General features: G+C 37.8%; 1 protein-coding gene across 2 annotated transcripts in view; it reads left to right on the top strand.

Annotated features, from left to right (window-relative positions):
- The window catches only part of LOC108121191 (uncharacterized), a 76,114-nt gene that overhangs the window by 50,912 nt on the left and 10,020 nt on the right, over positions 1 to 15,182 (top strand). The gene's annotated exons all lie outside the window — the stretch shown is intronic.

Raw genomic sequence — 15,182 nt, forward strand, 5'->3', positions numbered from 1 at the left:
AAAGGTTGTGGACTGTCTGTCGTGTTTGTTGTGCCGCAAAGTCACGACTTGTGCGGAAAATACCCAAGATACAGTTCAACATTTACGAGATGTTGTTGCCAAGGTGAAGCGATACCAGAGATACACCACCAGGGGGCTTATACTATATGTATGGATGTGTGTAGACTCAGGTACACTGAGAGGAAGCTTAGAAGGGTTTTGGGTTTATAAGGAAGTAGGATTTAATTTATTATCGCATACCATTACTATCCTAGAAGGCCTTTTTATAATAGTTACAGATGTTTTCTGAATATTTCTTGAGGATAGGTTATTTTTTGAGGACTTTTTTCTAAAACTTGAACCCAAAATGTTTAGAAAATTTATTACTCTTCACTTTTTTAAATAAAAAACATTTTTAAAACAAGATTTTCTTGCATACTTATAGACTTTTAAAGGTTTTTCTAGTATTTTTAACATTTAAAGGTTCCATCAACCTCATAAAATTGTTATAACTTTGTTTTAAATCATCAGATTTGTGTGAATTTTCTTCAGAAGATGTATTTCGGCCTTAAAAATAGTAAGAGATCTAAATTTCTTCAAAAAACTAAAGAAAATTTAATTATTGAGGATAATATTTTAAAGAAAAACATTGATTTTTGCTTTAAAAATATTTCAATGAAATAAAACCAGCTCCTAGGCTGGTCTCTTCTTAAAACTCTTTCTTTAAAAAAAGTTTAAAATAAATTCTTAGCTTTTTTGGAATATTTTTCTCTCAGTGCACACAATAACCGAGCTGTGACAGAAGAAGAATGCAACCGCGATGTCTTTAACTTGCCCCACGACCCCCATTTCCTTCTTCCATTTTTTTTTTTGTTGGCACGATTCGGATTCAGATTCAGATTCTGATTCAGAGAGTTCGGTGGAGGGATCCCCTTCCGTGTCAACTTCAGCTGCCATGACGGTTGCCAAAAAAAATAAAAAAAAATACAAAAAAGTGAGAAGGAAGGTTGCCACAGCGGAAGCATATACCCCGAGACGACCCCGCCATACCCTCACCCATACCCATACCCCCATGTCCATGTCCTCCACGACTGTTGCTTTATTTCCTTTGCCTTTTGGCCTTTTTATTTTTTTCCTTTTTTTTTTTAAATTGTATGCAAGATTTATTAAGATTTAAAAGCTTTTATGTGTGTGCCTGTCAATTGTTGTTGTTGTTGTTGTTGTTGTTGGTTTTGGGAGGCATTCGAGCTGGCATTCACACGTGTTTGTCCTTTAATTTCCTTCTTGCCACAAAAACTGTTGTTATTGCAACAATTTAATTGAAATTTGTCTTCCTTGCTTGCCTTTCACCTGCCTGTATCCTGCCACAGGATCAGGCTTACTCATACGCCGTGTGGTCCCTCCCCCCCCACCAGACCATGTTGAATTAATATTATTACCATGTGTGTGTCGTTTTTTCTATTTGTTTGGGTTTCATCTTCTAATTGGATTCTGGCTGATTCTGATTTTTTGGTCCAAATCCCATTTGACTTTCAGTTTCCAAACCTATGTCTATTGTGAATGTTTTTCGAATTGTAATCCTGTTAAGTGGCATCGAATGGTATCGGACATGGTTTTTGACAATTTTCCTAAACGACTTTTGATTGACTTTGTGGGTGTAGGACTTTGGATGCAGATTCGATATATAGTCTCCATCTCTTGGCTGGCTTATATTGGTTTTCTTGCCAGACATGGCCATGAATACCAAGCTTGATAGTTGGCTCAACCAACTGAAAAGCACACAACATTAACTGGCAGGCAGCGCCAGGCATTTCCATATCTTATTACGAACATTCGCCAGTTAGTCCCAGTGATGAGCATTTACGAGAGTCCTGCATCCCTCGGAGAGAAAGGGGGGGGGGGGCTGTTGTTAACACTTAACTCTATAAGCCCAGTTTCGCAGCCACACACACACAGACAGACAGGCATGTCCTGGGAGTGGCGTATAAATTGAAATTTAAATGAATATGCGCGCTGAGAGGCAGAGCTCAGAATAGCGGTTTTTTAGAGACTACACTGGAAAAATAAGGGTGGAATATAGTTGCCATATATAGTGGCTATAGTATATTATAGTTGAGTATTGTATATATAGTTTTATAAAGTATGAGTTCTTGAAAGTTTTAGAAGAAAAATATTAAAGGAAAGTTTACAAAAAGGCATGATTTTATGAAAGAAAGTTTCTAAAATTCAAAATAATTGAAGATTTATTAAAGATTTAAAAAACTATAAAGTTTCTAAATATTCATATATAAAAAACCAAAGAGTTTATTTAAAAAAGCTCTTAAAGTACAGGTTTTCTTTTTAAAAAAAATATATAAAAGAACCAGTATTTTTTAAAAACCCTCTCCAAGAAATTTCAAAAAAAATAAAATAGAAACAAAAGATACCCATTTTAGAATAAAACTAATCCAAGATAATATTAACAATATTTGATATTATTTAATATATAACCCAATATTTAATATTATTTAATTTTATAATTAATATTTTTTTAAAAATTCCCCAAGTGCCAGGTTAGGGTCCTAGGGCGGGTGGGCTGAAAACTAACAACCAGGCAGCTGGCAATCATTTGATTGCGCTTTGTACTACAATATATGTGGCATATAGTATGTGGCACATTGTGTATGGTTGTATGGTTGTATAGTTGTATGGTTGTATACAGCAAAGAATATTGTTGCATGCCCCCGGAGGCGGTGGAGCAACAAAACGCTGCCAAAGCCGCCGAAGGAGACAATTAACACGCCATGCCGTCATAGCCTCGATTATATATGCATTATATACATACATTATATAGTATATCTGGGTATATATCCGTTTATGAATAAAGTGGAGGAGCCCCGGGCAAATGATTTGCATTAAAAAATGCTCATTAACTTTGCAGCGACCCCCTCCGCCCCCACTGCCAGGACACTTCCGTCCATGGCCCGAGGTCAGTAGTCTGGGCGCCTGTTGTTATGCAATAGCTTTTTGTATTTCTTTCTTTTTTTTATTTTTTTTGTACCCAGCGGTCATGCAGAAAGAAAACAGCAGCAGCAGTAAAAAAATTCAAAGCTAAAAAAGTGAAAGAGGGGAAAAAATAGGTGAAAATATAATGTCATTAATGATGAATTTAAAATGTCCTTAAAAAAAAGGAGCTCTATCCTTAGAGATAGAAATATATTTTGTTAGTTGTGTTAATTTTTCATTAAAATTACTACATTTTTTAGAAAGTACATCTCATAAAATATTAAAAATATAATCAGTTTTCCACACAAACCATATTCCCTTCCCAGATAAGAGTATATGGCAGTACATGGCACCTTTTTTTTATGGCTTTTGCCTTAACACGATTTTAAATTGTGTTGGCAATTAAATATTTAAATTGTATTTCATACATATAGTACCAAGGGGGTACCCCCCTGCTAGTTAGAGGGTTAGTTTTAGGGGGTGGTCAATTTTTGAGTAATTTGTGTGGCGTTTTTATGATAAACCTTAATAATTCAGAGCCAAAAAAAAAGAGGACAATGCTTGAGACATATTTGTATGACCCAGAAAGGTTATTATTGCATAATTAAAAAATTAAATATTTATCATGATGGTTTAAATATTTAAATATTAGACAGTAACTCATTAAAAAAAAAAAAAGCAACTGTCAGAAGGAGGCTTTGCATACGAAATATAATACTTAACTTTTCAGGAGGACTTTCACGACAGCTTCATATGCAATTCAAATGCGAGAAGCTCTCAAAAAACTAGGCCAGCACTTTTATTACAATTTCTTCTTTTTTTTTTTTTGGAAGTCGGCCAGAGGCCAGAGGACATTAATATGAATATTCCCCTCACGACAATGTCATAAATCGCAAGATATATGTTGATGAAAATTGGAAAATTGAAAGATATTCCATCATTGGCAGCGATCAATTATGCATTTTGTTTAAGCATTTAATCGCATTTAATAGAATGCATCAAGTTATGCACATAAATTAATTGATTTAATGTGCGGCAAGCAAATTAAAATGCCACAAACACACATACACTATAGTACTATATACTATATATCCCATCTGAAATATCTGTGTGTGTGTGTTTGTTTGTGTTACATGCCACCGCCTGTGGTTTTTTGCTCCACTGAGCCACATGCCCGGCCCCCCCTGGCAGCAGTTAATCAAAGTACCAGGGCCCGGCTTGGTTTCAGTTTTGGTTTTTGGGCCCCACCGAGTGGCCAGTGGATCGTTGTTGTCGAGTGACGCCATATTGCCTTTTTCTGCTTTGACAAGCGGAAATGACAGTTGACGCCATTTTGTTGCACTGACTGCGCCACTTGCCACTTGCCACAGCTGCTCATTCAACAGTTATTCCCCGATTATTTACGATTATTTGCCAATGGCATTGCCGATTCAATTGAGGTTTTATCCCAGATCTAGTGATGGGAGGCCATTATGACTTGCGATACTTGGGACTTGTGGAATACTTGTGGCTTTAAATGCACTATTTGAGACTATAGTACTTGAATTATTATTAAAATGGGTTTATCATTTAATAATTGACTAATTTAATCGATAAATTCATTAAAATCGTGCGTGACTCACGTGAGAACTAGAGATGAAAGCTTTACAGATAGCTATCGTGACTTATAACAAGGGTTTTAAGAGTCTATTCTAGCTTTTTGTTCTTAAAAATTTAAAAGCCCATGAATAATATTCCTTTGGAGCTATATATTGTTAGAGCTACATATGTCGTGCGTGATTTCTAGAGATGGAAGCATGAAAGAAAACTATAAAACCAAAAACGGTAGGTTTTTGTGGTCTATTCTAACTTTTCTTTTTAAAATACCTTAAGAAATCTAAAACCAATGCATGTATTCTTTTAAAACCAACAAATTCCATGGATTAAGAGCTATATCCTGGGTTTATCATGTGAGTTTTAGAGATGAAAGCTTGCAGGATAACTATCGAAACTAAAAAATTACAGATTTTTATAAACTATTCTATATATTCTCCCTCTCGTTTTTTCAAAACTATAAACCATAACTAAAATACATATATATTGAATTAGCAAGATAAATAATCGTAGAGCTATATATCGTGCGTGTATAGCGTTAGTTCTAGAGATGCGTCTAGAGATGGAAGCGTGAAAGACCTATCAATACCAAAAATATGGGCTTTATAAGACTCTTACATGTTTTATTTCTCATAAGCTCATAGTCATATGACTATATTCCTTTAAAATCAGACAATTAGGTAAACTTAAAGCTATATCCTGGGTGTATCACGTGATTTCTAGAGATGGAAGTATGAAAGAAAACTATCTAAGCTATAACAACCCGATTTAATAACCTTTTCCATACTTTACCCTCCTCCATACCCTCCTATAATCCCGTGACTAAGCACCTTTAATCCTTTAAACCCATTGGATCATTAAATATATAATAAATTATGCAAATTGAGTAATTAAATCGATAGAGAAACAAAAAATGAAGCCAATTTAATGGACTTAGAGCGCAGGGTGCAGAGTGCAGACAGGGTAGGTTGTGAGGGAAACTCTTTAATGGCAATCAATTAATTAAAATTTAATATTTATGAAACATTCGAATAAAAAAGAGGGACAAGCAGACACAACATACAGGCAGGCAGCTCAATTTCGTTAATTTATCAGAGTGAGTGTCGTGCAGGCCTGACAGATGAGATGCGATGCGACTGAATTCCCACTAGGACTGTCAATTTGCCAGCAGAAAAAACAACAACAACAGGGGAAAAAAAACACTAGGCAGGATCCCAAAGGATGCGTTGCTTGATTGCGTAATATGGCCCATTATAGATTTAACAGAGCCTGCAGGGACCCCCAACTGAGGGCATGTAATTGCCCTGAACAATTTATGAATGTGCTTATGCTTGGCCCCCAAGATCCTTAATCCTTAATCCTCAGGTCCTTGGGTCCTCAGGTCCTTGGATCGATTATTAAATAATTCCGGAGGGGGGTGGAGGAATGCTTCTATTTTCTTTCCACCTCCTCTATTATGTATGTATGGCCTGCTTGCATTTAAGTGCCAGTTATCGATATGTCGAATGAGGCATGAATCCTTAATGTCCTGCCACACAGACCACCCCTCTTGTTGGGACAGCCTGTCAGAGTGACTGACATTCCGGCCTCAACTTCTGACAGCGGTCTAATCTTTCTCGAAACATTCAACAAAATGTTGAATTCAAAAAAAATATACATATATTATACATAAATCACTCATTAGTGCTGGCTCTTTCTGTTTTGTTTTCTTTCTTTGTCTCTTCTGTTTTTCTGTCAACCAAAAGCCGACTTAATTGCCAATTAAAATCATAAACCTGCCTCCTGATGGCCTTTTTGTTATTTTTTAATTTTATGCTTCAGATATTTTTGATTTTTTTATACCAGCCAGCCAGTGGTTTGTGGGAGAAAGAGGTGTTTTTGGTTTTAAAAATGAGTTAAGCTACTGCTGCGATTTTAAATTCTTACAAAAAAAAACTGGTACTTTAAAGTACGTAGAAAAGCAGTATTTCTCTTAATTAGTATTTTTATTTACTTTTTTCTTTAGTATTTTTAAACATTTCCTATTAATTGGTAATATTTTGGTATAATTTAGTTATTAGAGAAAAGAAAATTTAGAGATGTGTAATATTAATCTCTTTAAATATTCCAATACCTCTTCTTTATCAATCTTTGGTTTGAGAAAACCAGTATTATATTCATGGTATTACTGAGTAGTGTTACTTGGTATAAACTTCCACTTTAGTATTTTTAATATTTTATTTAAAAACATAAGTGAAGACTTTACACAGTGAAGGGGATTGATGGAAATCCCCATCCTTCTTTTCCATTTTATTTTTTTATATGGAAGAAAACCAGTATTTTCTGGAATTACCAGTATAATTGGTATTAAACCAGTATTACTTAGTATTTCCCTCTACTTTAGTATTTTTTAATATGGTATTTGAGATAAACCCAAGTTTAGAGATGTCTTATGGACATACCCTTTTAAAACCACCCAGTATTTGATTTAAGAAAACCAGTATTTATCTACTTTTTGGTATTTTTTATAAATTTTCTCAAAAACAATGAAGGATAATTAATGAAAACCCCCCCTAATCCCCAACTAATCTCTGATAATATTGTTGTGCTTTCATATCCGGCTTTCAGGCTGCAAAAATATTTCCCCCCTTACTTTGGAACTACTCCCCCCCCTTGAGCCCGATACCTTTTCAGATTCATAATTTTGCATTACATTATGTATTCTGGCCAACTGAGTGATCTGTAAGCTTGGCGCTTACAAGCCAAGTCTTGAGCCTGGTAGCCTGAAAACTTCATTTCCTTTTGGAAAATAATAAGCACAGCAATGAGTTTTCCATGGCCGAGGAGAGGGGGGGCGGTGGGGGGGCACGCACTTAAGCTGCTCGGCTTTTCTTCACCTCGCCAGCAATTTTCTCTCAAAACTCTTCAAGTGGAGGGTCCTGCGGAAAACAAACGTCGCCGTACTTTGGCTTTTCTTTTTTATTTTTTTGGGTTAATGCCACGCCCACGGCAAGCCCTTGTTTTCTGTTTACCACCTTCTCCACCCCTTCCCCCTTTAGCCCTTATCCTTTAGCCTTTATCCTTTATCCTTTATGCAGGCCAAGTGGCAAGTGAAAAGTGTAAAAATGCTGAAAAATGCAAAAAGTAAGTGAGTCTCAAAGAGAAGAGTGTGCAGGAAATGAATTACCCTTTTGAGAAAAAAAAGAGTAATCAAGAGCCTAACTGGTTTGATTTTTTTTAGTAAATTTTATTAAAATTTTAGTCTTTTTTTTGGGAAATTAAATCTATCATCCATCTCAGGACAAAAATAGAGAACCGCCCACCAACTTTCGACTTGCAAGACATCAGTTGATGCGTCGGTTTTAATTTGTTTGCCTGTCCCGGCCAGCCTCGGCCTTCTTCTGCTATACAGCATGAATATATATATCTACGGATATATATATATAGCCAGATATATAGCTGAATGGCTGCCGTTGTCTCTTGCGAGGCAACAAACTTGTCGAGCCGTTGTCGTCCGCTGCACTTGGTCTGTCTTGAGTGTTGCAATTAGCAAATAAAATAAGTACGGCTCAAGGAATGCACCGAAAAAAAAATACTAACTCATCTTAAAAGAGTATAAAAAAAATACTAAAAGTTCTCTCTATGACTATCTTTAATAAATTTTATTCCTAAAAATCATAAAATATTAAATAGCATCCATTAAGTTTGTGTGTATAAAGCCGTAGGGCTGATGCAGCAGATATTGCAACAATGTCGACAACAATGGCCGAGTTAATTGCAAACAAACACAACGATGGCAACTCTGGCAGCGCTGGGTACAGTCACGTGCCATGCAAATTAGTTTCCATTCAACTTAACCTTGTTAGGGGGGGGGGGGCCCACTGACAGGCTGTGCAGTGCAATATCTTGGCACTTGCCCGGGGAAAGTGAAAAGAGCTCTGAAACACACTGAAATTAGACTTCAGGGTGAGGGAAATTATATAATGGGTGAGAGAATTGAGGAAGGGGGAGGGCTAGGAGGTAGGAGAAGATTCCATCAAATCAATATGCAAGTGTCTTGGAATTTAAGAGCCTCAAGTTGGAGCTGATGCACCTGCTACCTGGCACCTGCTACCACTTACCCGGATTACCCAGCACTGGTTAAAAGGCAGGGCCATAATGTGTTGCAAGTAGCAAGTGGCAAGCCACATGTTGCAGCAGTTAATTCAGCCAGAAGATGCAAATTCCGAGTCGAACTTTTCTAGAAATCTGACTTTGTAGCAAAATGCTAACTAAGCCAATTGCGAAAACGTTTAAGTTGAGCAAATAAATGCAATCAATTGACAACACACTGCTTAACTTAATAACGACAACAACAACAACAATAACAAGAGCAGCAACAACCACAGGTGGCAGGACTAAGCAGGACACAAAAAAAAAATAACAAACAACACTGGCAATTGGTCGCATGCAAATGAGCGTTGAAAACGAAATCGCCTTAAAATCTATGGAAATGCGCTTAAGTGCTTAAGCGTTGCACACACACACACACATACATAGATGTATCTACACCCACACAGATACATACATACATAGATACATACATACATAGATATATATGGCAAGGATTAAGGCAAACATGGCACTAACCACGTGTCCGTGTGGCTGGCATTTGTGTGTGCGACAAAATGCGTAGATTTATTTCAGAGACTGCAAAAATAAAGGATCCCACAGGCCAAAGAATGGGGGTATAGTAGTAGAGTTTTGTAGAAAAGTCTGGCAACTATAAATACCCGGTACTTATTCGAATAGTACCGTTTTTACCCTAAACCGAATACTCTACCTAGAAACAAGGTGTCTGAAGAGCTTGGTTTTAAAAACATTTACTTTCTTGGAAGAAAATCAAAGATCTTTAAGAAAAAAGATTCACTATACATACCCGGTACTTTGGGTAGCAAAATGTCCGAGTATTTAGCTTTAAAAAACTGAAAGCTCATTAAAAAATACCTCAAAGAATTTGGATTAAATCTACTTGGTAGTTTCATACTAAGAATCTTCAATACTTTCTTTTAAATAATCGTAGACTTTCCTCAAATATAAAGGTTTGACCTTTCTTAATCATAATTCCAGTAACAAAATACTGACTTATTTTCAAAAAAAATACCAAGACTGAAAATTGCTAAAAAACGAAGCTTTCTAGAATCGTAGACTTCTATTCTTCTTCTTCAAGAACTCTTGAGAAGATTGACTTTAATACCAGGTTCACATGGTAATTAGATGAATAAATATTGAGCTTTACAAAATCATACATTTTCTAAAAAATACCACAAAGAATTATGATTATGAATACCTGGTACTTTAGGTAACAGAATGCCTAAATACAAAGCTTTACTTAACTCGACTAAAATCATAGACTCTTTAAAATAATTACAAGAATTTGTTACAGTAATTTTCATAAAAAAAATATACCAAAAAGCTTAGATTTTGTTCTTTAAATACTATACAAGAATATACCCTTTAGTTAAAACAGTATAGAGTATCAAAAAATGGCAACAAAATGAAAAAAAAAAGAAGATTCAGCCGTTTGGCAACCGTTTCCGAGCAAATAACGCGTCCAAGCCGACACACAAAACTGACAAAGCCACACTCGTGCATTAAATTATTGAAAAACAGGGTTGCCAGGTCTATATATTTTAGACCAAACTAAATCTAGCTTAAAGCTTAAGGGTTGGTGGTATTTTATCCAAATATTTAAAGATTTTATATCAGATCTTTGCCAAGCTAGGCTTTAAGTGGAACTAATTGTTGGGGGAAACCCCTCTTTTTCTCTACCACACCATCACACCCTGTATTTGTTTTGGGAAAAGAGGCATTTTTATGAGGCATGTTGCATACATTTTAAGCAGCTTAAGTTTTGCACTGCGGCCGGCCAGGGGGCATTTGTCATTTGTCATTTGCTAATTGCTTGGCCGGACTGTCCTCCTCCTCCTCCTCCTCCGTTGGTGGTCTTTGGTGGGAAAGTGTTGCCAGAGCAATTAGCAAAAGGCCGGACAAAGGACTAGAAAAATCGGATTCGAAATCGGATTCCGATATAATCGATCGATTGTGACCTCGTTTTGTTCGCAATCATTGAACTCTTGAAATATTTTGAAATATTTCAATCAACTCCCCCTCCTCCATGCTCCATGCTCCATCCTCTATGATTTCCCAATCACTTTTCCGAGCGTGAAAATTGAGTGCCAACTCTGCGGTGATGCAGAAGGGGTGGGAGGGGGCGTGGCCCGCGAAATGTGAATACGGAAAATAGCTATGCGAGTGTCAAATCAAATGTCTGTGGTTCTGTGCCGCGGAGGAGGCGCCGTCGAGCCATTTTAATGACATTTCCGAGAGTGTTTGGCAATGCCAACAGTGCACGGCACTGCCACGCCCTGCTTCCATCTGTTTTTCTGGCAACAACATTGCCATTGTTAACTGGTAGCGGGGAGGGGGGGGACGGGGACCGACCTTATCACCGATATTTGGAAATCTCTACAACCCTGCAAAACGAAGGGGAGAAGGGGCTTCTCATAATTAACACCACTTGGAGCTGCAATTTGGATGACATTGTGTGTTGTCGTTCTGGTTACGAGACCATCCAGTGCATCCTGCATCCCGAATAGACAGACTAGATCCTGCAGAGATGCCTCCGTGAAAAATACTAGTTCTTAGACGATTTTAAGCTTTAAATTTCATCTTAAGCTTATAATCCCAATCAATTCCAACATATATCTTTATGATTCTTTTGTGTTTGCCATCCGCAATGTTTATGGCCAAATGAATTTCAACTAATTTATGTTTCTGGCCAACACCAGCTTGGCCACAAATTTATTTCTAATCCTCCAACCAAGAACTGATATACGTATGTATGTATCTCATGTTTCCCGACATTTAAATTTATTATCTCTCGCCATGGAAAGACCGAAAAATTTAAACGAACCATTTCATATCCGTTTCCGGTCGTGAGTCCGGTCGCCGCTCACGCCCAGCCACGCCACGCCCCTCCACGCCATGCCATGCCACGCCCACTCGGGTGCCATCAAATATTTTACAGTCACAGACAAGCGCCGGAAGGCATTCGTCGCCATATGCGTGTGACTGTTGGTGTGCCAATTTATGTGTATGAGTGTCCAGCTAGGATTTCTCTACAACTGTGTGTGTGTGTGTGTGTGTGTGGGTGTGGGTGGCTGGGTGGGCAATTGGTTTGGCAAATTGATTGGTTTTTGAGGCTGTCACAGCTGGACGTCTGGCAAGTCAATTAGTTATTGCCAATTAAACGAATCTAAGTGACATCACCCACCCACGAGCAGAAATACGCCGCAAATCGTATTTATTTTTGATTTCCACCTCTTTCAAAAAAGGATTTTTTTCCTAGGGGTTCCCCTGCAAAATTGTGGATTTTCAAAATTCCCCACTTTTTGCTCTTCCGATCGGCATAGCTCTGCCAATTGTTATCCGATCGGGAAATAAAGTACCATTCTGTAATCAGGGAACTCAGAAGGTACTTTCCTCATTCAAAACATAGCCGAAATATCGTTTTAAAATTTTTCGATTTTTTTCCTAGGGGTACCCCTGCAAAATTGTGGATTTTCAAAATTCCCCACTTTTTGCTCTTCCGATCGGCATAGCTCTGCCAATTGTTATCCGATCGGGAAACAAAGTACCATTCTGTAATCAGGGAACTCGGAAGCGACTTTCCTCATTCAAAACATTGCCCTAATATCGTTTTGAAATTTTTCGATTTTTTTCCTAGGGGTACCCCTGCAAAATTGTGGATTTTCAAAATTCCCCACTTTTTCCTCTTCCGATCGGCATAGCTCTGCCAATTGTTATCCGATCGGGAAACAAAGTACCATTCTGTAATCAGGGAACTCGGAAGCGACTTTCCTCATTCAAAACATAGCCGAAATATCGTTTTGAAATTTTTCGATTTTTTTCCTAGGGGTACCCCTGCAAAATTGTGGATTTTCTAAATTCCCCACTTTTTGCTCTTCCGATCGGCATAGCTCTGCCAATTGTTATCCGGTCAGGAAACAAAGTACCATTCTGTAATCAGGGAACTCAGATGGTACTTTCCTCATTCAAAACATAGCCGAAATATCGTTTTGAAATTTTTCGATTTTTTTCCTAGGGGTACCCCTGCAAAATTGTGGATTTTCAAAATTCCCCACTTTTTCCTCTTCCGATCGGCATAGCTCTGCCAATTGTTATCCGGTCAGGAAACAAAGTACCATTCTGTAATCAGGGAACTCAGATGGTACTTTCCTCATTCAAAACATAGCCGAAATATCGTTTTGAAATTTTTCGATTTTTTTCCTAGGGGTACCCCTGCAAAATTGTGGATTTTCAAAATTCCCCACTTTTTCCTCTTCCGATCGGCATAGCTCTGCCAATTGTTATCCGATCGGGAAACAAAGTACCATTCTGTAATCAGGGAACTCGGAAGCGACTTTCCTCATTCAAAACATTGCCCTAATATCGTTTTGAAATTTTTCGATTTTTTTCCTAGGGGTACCCCTGCAAAATTGTGGATTTTCAAAATTCCCCACTTTTTCCTCTTCCGATCGGCATAGCTCTGCCAATTGTTATCCGGTCAGGAAACAAAGTACCATTCTGTAATCAGGGAACTCAGATGGTACTTTCCTCATTCAAAACATAGCCGAAATATCGTTTTGAAATTTTTCGATTTTTTTCCTAGGGGTACCCCTGCAAAATTGTGGATTTTCAAAATTCCCCACTTTTTGCTCTTCCGATCGGCATAGCTCTGCCAATTGTTATCCGATCGGGAAATAAAGTACCATTCTGTAATCAGGGAACTCAGAAGGTACTTTCCTTATTCAAAACATAGCCGAAATATCGTTTTGAAATTTTTCGATTTTTTTCCTAGGGGTACCCCTGCAAAATTGTGGATTTTCAAAATTCCCCACTTTTTCCTCTTCCGATCGGCATAGCTCTGCCAATTGTTATCCGGTCAGGAAACAAAGTACCATTCTGTAATCAGGGAACTCAGATGGTACTTTCCTCATTCAAAACATAGCCGAAATATCGTTTTGAAATTTTTCGATTTTTTTCCTAGGGGTACCCCTGCAAAATTGTGGATTTTCAAAATTCCCCACTTTTTGCTCTTCCGATCGGCATAGCTCTGCCAATTGTTATCCGATCGGGAAATAAAGTACCATTCTGTAATCAGGGAACTCAGAAGGTTCTTTCCTTATTCAAAACATAGCCGAAATATCGTTTTGAAATTTTTCGATTTTTTTCCTAGGGGTACCCCTGCAAAATTGTGGATTTTCAAAATTCCCCACTTTTTGCTCTTCCGATCGGCATAGCTCTGCCAATTGTTCTCCGATCGGGAAATAAAGTACCATTCTGTAATCAGGGAACTCAGAAGGTACTTTCCTTATTCAAAACATAGCCGAAATATCGTTTTGAAATTTTTCGATTTTTTTCCTAGGGGTACCCCTGCAAAATTGTGGATTTTCAAAATTCCCCACTTTTTCCTCTTCCGATCGGCATAGCTCTGCCAATTGTTATCCGATCGGGAAACAAAGTACCATTCTGTAATCAGGGAACTCAGATGGTACTTTCCTCATTCGAAACATAGCCGAAATATCGTTTTGAAATTTTTCGATTTTTTTCCTAGGGGTACCCCTGCAAAATTGTGGATTTTCAAAATTCCCCACTTTTTGCTCTTCCGATCGGCATAGCTCTGCCAATTGTTATCCGGTCAGGAAACAAAGTACCATTCTGTAATCAGGGAACTCAGATGGTACTTTCCTCATTCAAAACATAGCCGAAATATCGTTTTGAAATTTTTCGATTTTTTTCCTAGGGGTACCCCTGCAAAATTGTGGATTTTCAAAATTCCCCACTTTTTGCTCTTCCGATCGGCATAGCTCTGCCAATTGTTATCCGGTCAGGAAATAAAGTACCATTCTGTAATCAGGGAACTCGGAAGCGACTTTCCTCATTCAAAACATAGCCGAAATATCGTTTTGAAATTTTTCGATTTTTTTCCTAGGGGTACCCCTGCAAAATTGTGGATTTTCAAAATTCCCCACTTTTTGCTCTTCCGATCGGCATAGCTCTGCCAATTGTTATCCGGTCAGGAAACAAAGTACCATTCTGTAATCAGGGAACTCAGATGGTACTTTCCTCATTCAAAACATAGCCGAAATATCGTTTTGAAATTTTTCGATTTTTTTCCTAGGGGTACCCCTGCAAAATTGTGGATTTTCAAAATTCCCCACTTTTTCCTCTTCCGATCGGCATAGCTCTGCCAATTGTTATCCGGTCAGGAAACAAAGTACCATTCTGTAATCAGGGAACTCAGATGGTACTTTCCTCATTCAAAACATAGCCGAAATATCGTTTTGAAATTTTTCGATTTTTTTCCTAGGGGTACCCCTGCAGAATTGTTGATTTTCAAAATTCCCCACTTTTTCCTCTTCAGATCGGCATAGCTCTGCCAATTGTTATCCGATCGGGAAATAAAGTACCATTCTGTAATCAGGGAACTCAGAAGCGACTTTCCTCATTCAAAACATAGCCAAAATATCGTTTTGAAATTTTTCGATTTTTTTCCTAGGGGTACCCCCACCCCACTACCAACCCATTCAAACTCTCTCCAC

This window comes from Drosophila bipectinata, chromosome XL (assembly GCF_030179905.1).
Source record: "Drosophila bipectinata strain 14024-0381.07 chromosome XL, DbipHiC1v2, whole genome shotgun sequence".
Classification (NCBI taxonomy): Eukaryota; Metazoa; Arthropoda; class Insecta; order Diptera; family Drosophilidae; genus Drosophila; species Drosophila bipectinata.